A 6000-nucleotide genomic window follows, 5' to 3' on the forward strand; every position below is an offset into this window, starting at 1 on the left:
AGTAGGGAGGGAAAAAATAGTTACTAGGCAAATTAAGAGAGCCTGGAAGTTTGAAGATAATCTGAGAAGGGGAGAGGGAAGCAAAATAACACAAGCATGTTTCGGGGAAATTCGGAACAATGAGGCGAGAGGCAATTTGGGAAATTCAGAATTGGAGGAAGAAAGGAGAAAAATGAGAAGGGTTTCTAATATAAGAGACGGGCTCATGGAGTGGCAGGACATAGTTAGTGCAATTAGTAAAACAAGGAGAAGAGAGATGGACAAAGATTATAGATTCGAGGTACAGTAGATGGTATATGTGTTGTACGGCTTAGAATGGGAGAAGGAGTGAGAGCATACAGGTATTGGATGGATGAAAAGGAGAATTTATGTAGAGTATGTGGAAACGAAATCTTTATGATAAAATAAAACGGAAGCCCTGGAAGATCGCTCATTATAGAATTAATGTTACTATTGTTTATACTAAGTAATGCCAAAGAGTAGAATATAAGTAGTAGTAAAGTTAGGCTAAGGATACAATTGTAAATATATGTACAGGGAGTGGAGGCCCTTAAACCCGTAAAAGGGGGAGATTAAATACATACTACCTATCTCACGGTCGTGAAACGTGGTTGCGGCTAAAATTGTAACGCGATTTCGCTGGAAGCATTTTATGCGAAACAACATGGTTTTTTTCTGAATTTATTATGTGACAGACAAAGCTGCGCAACATTTAAAAAATAAATATGCTTTCATAGATCTTAAATCACAGAAAAAATGTTGTAATTTTTGCAAAAACACGTTTCCAGGCAGCTGCACATGGAAAAGGTCCACGTAACGTGAATGGTGGAAATTTGAAAAGACTTATGGCAAAATCTAGCTTGCAGCGCTCTGCACAGAATCCAATCCTAACTGCGATGGAGTTATTCGAATGGTTTCAGAATCATTTAAGGGAAACAGTAATTTTTTTCAGTTCGAAAAAGGTCTCTATGACCAAAAAACTAGATTCACTGAAGCAATTACAATTCCCGGCACTCTAAAATACCACGCATTTATTCCAAGTGAAAACGGACAATTGCAACCAATCTATCGGATCACGCGAGGAAGTGTTTCGCTCGGATATATTTGCATAACTACATAATTATTTTTAGTCCCAAAAGGCCAAACATAATTTTTATCGGGAAAAAGTCAAGCTTTCGTTTAAAAATACTTTTAAAAAACTGCCTGAAGAGTAGAAAATGTTGAATAGTTAGAGGGGGGATTGTAGTAAAAGTATATGAATTGGTGGGTATACACCTAGGCGTACCTCAAAGTCGTATTCAGGACGCAACATCAGTGGAGGAGTCTCTCCGAAGCAGATACAAGCATCTTGCATATTAATTCGTCTGTTCCGCGATTACACATTTCATACCGTCAAGGTGGAGTGTGAGGAAAAATGATCTAGAACGTTTATTTCGTAATTAAAATGAGCGCGGCTCCACTATCAATTTCTAACTCGACAGTCTGCGCCCCCTTTTCGTTGCATTGATGAGGCTTTGTCTTCACGACTGACTCATGTTTTATCATCAACAGAAATTGCCACTGCATCTGTCGACACTGCTCCCTTCTCAGGACAGGTGAATAGAAACTGGACGTCAATGACTACTGGTGATGGTTTAACTATTGAAAGGTGATTATTTTTTGTCACCCTGAGGGTGGCATCTCATGTCAGTGACTACTATCGGCGAGAATACTATAGTCATATAAAAGCTGAAAGTGTTCTACGTAAATGAGCTTGAAGATGTTTATGTAAAAACATTTTTGCGCTTAGCAGGCTGAAAAGTGTAAAAAAAGTAAGGATTTTCGGGTACATTTAAGAACAGTCATGTTTAGAGCATTATTTCTTATACAAGGGGCGATGGGAAAAATTTGAAAAAATTCATGAATATGAGGAAAACTGTTGTGAACCAGTTGTATGTGAGAAATTAAAAAAATAATAAAAATTGTTTGCTTAAAAGTACAAAAATGTGCAACTACATCATCTTCAGTTCTAATACAGATATTTAATTGATTCAAACTGCAAACTGTGATGGATAAGCTCTGTATTTATTTTCAATCACCCGTAAGGATGTGTTAGTCTTATTTTTTGTGAAAATCGCGATATTTTCAGACATTTTTTTTTTGTTGGAAAACAAGTGACAGAAAGCAGGGGCAGGGGCCCGTTTTTTTTACTGCCGACCGCTGGTCCCTTTTTTCGGCCCGTGGCTAGGTGCCATCCAAGCATTCAGAACCAGGGGTCGAAGAATGGCACCAGCGGTCGGCAGTAAAACAAAAAAGGGCCCCCCTGCTTTCTGTCACTTGTTTTCCAACAAAAAAAATGTCTGAAAATATCGCGATTTTCACAAAAAATAAGACTAACACATCCTTACGGGTGAAAATAAATACAGAGCCTATCCATTACAGTTTGCAGTTTGAATCGCTTGAGTATCTCTATTAGAACTGAAGATGATATAGTTGCACATTTTTGTACTTTTAAGCAAACAATTTTTATTTTTTTTTAATTGCTCACATAAAACTGGTTCACAACAGTTTTCCTCATACTCATGAATTTTTTCAAATTTTTCCCATCGCCCCTTGTATAAGAAATAATGCTCTAAACTTGACTGTTCTTAAATGTACCCGAAAATCCTTACTTTTTTACATTTTTCAGCCTGCTAAGCGCAACAAATTTTTTACATAAACATCTTCAACCTCATTTACGTAGAACACTTTCAGCTTTTATATGACTGTTTTTTTGTTGCGCTAGCATTTTTTTTACTGAGTTGTTAAGCTTCAAAGGCAGATCCCTATAGTTTTCTTGCGGATAGCAGGGATATATTATTGGCTAAAATACCTAGTGATTTGACGTTTTGCGTTTCGTACCAAGTTTGTCGCTGGAATTTTTGTCTCGGATTCTGTATTTGTTGCACTGATGATATTTCCGACGGTTCCGCTTTAATTTAATTATATTCCTGTTTAACCATTTCTATATTGAGGACCAAGCTAGCGAGTTTCTCATATGTTAAATTTGTTTCAGAAAGTAATGTTCCGATAGACTTTAACCGTTTAAGCCTAATATCAATTCATCTCCGACATTTTTTCAAATTTTCCCATATATTCCGGCAGATAAGGTAACGAATTATGCATTTCGTGTCACAAACGGAGGCATTTTCTATGTTTTTGGCATCCCAGGGAAGAGATTTATTTACTTATTTGATCAGAATCCCTATTCAATCAAAGAATATATTGGTCAACTAGTCAGCGTCAAGTAACTGAAATAAAGTAATAATGAGAAAAGTTTAACGATTTATGTGAAAAAACTTTTATCAGATTTTTGTTAAAAAAAAATGGTAATGATATACAGAAAATTTTAACATCTTTTTGAGCTGTACAATGTTTATGGACAACATTTTCATCTCAACTTGAGTATTTTGACCGGAAAATGAAATTTTTTATTTTCAAGAACATTTTTCACGATTAAAACAGACATTGCGCCCTATTAAAAATGGGTTTAAGAAAATGTCGAGATCTTTTTCAGACGAACAATTTGGCGTCTTAACATTAGTCGTATCTTGCATATTTTTCCCGAAAAATGGAATTTTTATTTTCAATAACATGCGGATGCCTCTGTTTCAAAACTTTTTTTGACGATTCATATATAATAAAAAATTTCTTGTTATGAACACTAAAGCTTGGTAGTCGACTTTCGTTCTTTCTTTTATTTGCTATTTCGATCTTAGAGAATTTTTTGTGCTCTAGTGTAAAATTGGTATTTTCTCCCTTCTCCCCTTAATGATCGCCACTTAATATGTATGCAATATTTCATCGAAATCGATGAACTTGTTTCAGCTTTTGGTGTGTCTCCCTGTTAGAAATCATTCAAATATGACTTTGAAATATTTTTCATTCGTTTTGGGCATCCAAAAATACTTGACAGGTGCTGCCTTCTAATAACAACAATTTTTTGAACAATTCTCATTCACACGCAATGAGATACAAATTTAATAATCTGGGTAACCAAATATAAAGCACTAGCCTGTGTAGATAAATGTAGGGGGCCCCCGTCGAGGACCGCATGGATTTACCTCAAGCTTTGTGGAATCTATGAGAACAATCCAGTTGAGGCCCCTCATGGCAACGGCATCTTAATCGATAGGGGTCCAACATGGACTTCCCTTATGGAGCCCTCATGGTTGATATCATGGTGCCCTCATGGTTGCCATCATGAAATCATCATGGTTTTTGTTGCCATTGTTAGCACTTTTACTGGCATGTCTCTTTGATGATAACGCCATTCTGTACTGCGCTACCAGTGTTGGCCCAGCACTGGATATCGCTACTGGCGCAGTACTGACCCAATAGGAACTTCACAATAGGCGCAATACTGCGTCAGTGCTAACTAATACCGTACTGCTATACTCAAACGATATGGCAAAAAAGTGATTTAAAAAATGCTCATTGATTGCGAATATTTTGACCTAAGTCTATCGCCTAGCAGTCGGAAGTCTAATCACTGAACTAAACCTACAAGTTGAAACTCGATGAAAAAGCCATCCTCGTAAGCTACAGTTCAAAAAAGTTGGAGCACCAAATTTTAAGCTCTCTTTTTCTAATTATTTATTATTTTACGTTGTGTGTGTGTGTGTGTGTATGCTTCTTCGTTTTTAGACGATTTAGGCAATTTTATAACGTTTAAGATTGGCATAAAATGTAAATTATTCTGAACATTCACAATTTTTTATAAAAATGGAACTTAGAATTTTTTGTTTAAAGCAAATTTATTTGCCAATTGAAGAAAAAATATTGTAATATCTTTCAATTAGTAGGATATTAGTTGTGTATGTGTGTGTACATGGGTCGATCATCGTAAACATGATCAGTGCTGCCGCCAAAATTTCACGTGACGTAATAATATGTCTAAGTGCTCATTTAAAATCTTGGACAAAAAACTAAAAAAAAAGCCGTACGTGCCTTCACAAAAAAGCAAGATGGCGGCATCAATATGGTGGCCATAAACTCAGAAATTTCAGGAAATGAAACAATTTAGTGCTGCCACCAAATTTTGAAGCTGTGAAAAATTATGTATGAGGGCTCATTTTGAGGCTGTGTCTCTTTCCTACAAAGTAACATATGCACCTTTACAAAAATCAATATGGCGGCATCAATATGGCAGCCAAATCTATTAAAAAAATTTATAAATCACAAGAAAATTCAAACTAAGAGTCTTTCAACACAGACAGTCGTACTTAAAACATTTCAAAGGTATCTACCGAAAGTAGTGATCAATAATCTAGTAAAATAAATTTTGTCTCAAATCTGATGTGAACGATTCTATATCATAAAATGGTGCACCTAAGATGGCAAATAAGTGGCCGAAATCTGAATCAAATCTGTTTAGGAACACTGGAACGGTTTGAAAATTTGGTTCAGTTATAGATTTGGCTGCCATATTGATGGCGCCATCTTGATTTTTGTAAGGGGTATATGTTATTTTGTAGGAAAGACACCCAGCTTCAAAATGAGCCCTCATACATATTTTTTCATCGCTTCAAAGTTTGGTGACTGCACTAATTTGGTACATTACCTGACATTTCTGAGCTTTTGGCTACCATATTGATGCCGTCATCTTGATTTTTGTAAAGGCGCATACGTGATTTTGTAGAAAAGAGGCCCAGCATCAAAATGAGCCCTCATACATACATTTCCATCGCTTTAAAGTTTAGTGACAGCACTAATTTGGTTCATTTCCTGACATTTCTGACCTTTTGGCTGCCATATGGATGCCGCCATCTTGGTTTTTGTAAAGGTGCATACGTTATTTTCTAGGAAAGAAACCCAGTCTCAAAATGAGCCCTCATGCATATTTTTTCACAGCTTCAAAGTTTGGTGGCAGCACTAATTTTGTTTCATTTCTTGAAATTTCTGAGTTTATGGCCGCCATATTATACCGCCCTTAGGCATATTACTTCGTCACGTCAAATTTTGGCGGCGGCACTGATCCGG

The 6000-nt window shown here is 36.3% G+C and overlaps 1 protein-coding gene across 6 annotated transcripts in view; it reads left to right on the plus strand.

The window, feature by feature from the left end:
* Positions 1–6000, plus strand: part of LOC117171834 (ras-related protein Rac1) — a 110164-nt gene that overhangs the window by 45347 nt on the left and 58817 nt on the right. The window contains exon 1 of one of the 6 annotated variants that reach the window (XR_004466930.1): positions 1546–1648. The exons of the other annotated variants lie outside the window; for them this stretch is intronic. The gene's annotated coding sequence lies outside the window, so the exon portion shown is untranslated. Of the gene's footprint in view, positions 1–1545; positions 1649–6000 lie in introns of those variants that run through there. 6 annotated transcript variants of the gene reach the window in all.

This window comes from Belonocnema kinseyi, chromosome 4 (genome assembly GCF_010883055.1).
Source record: "Belonocnema kinseyi isolate 2016_QV_RU_SX_M_011 chromosome 4, B_treatae_v1, whole genome shotgun sequence".
NCBI classification, from domain to species: domain Eukaryota; kingdom Metazoa; phylum Arthropoda; class Insecta; order Hymenoptera; family Cynipidae; genus Belonocnema; species Belonocnema kinseyi.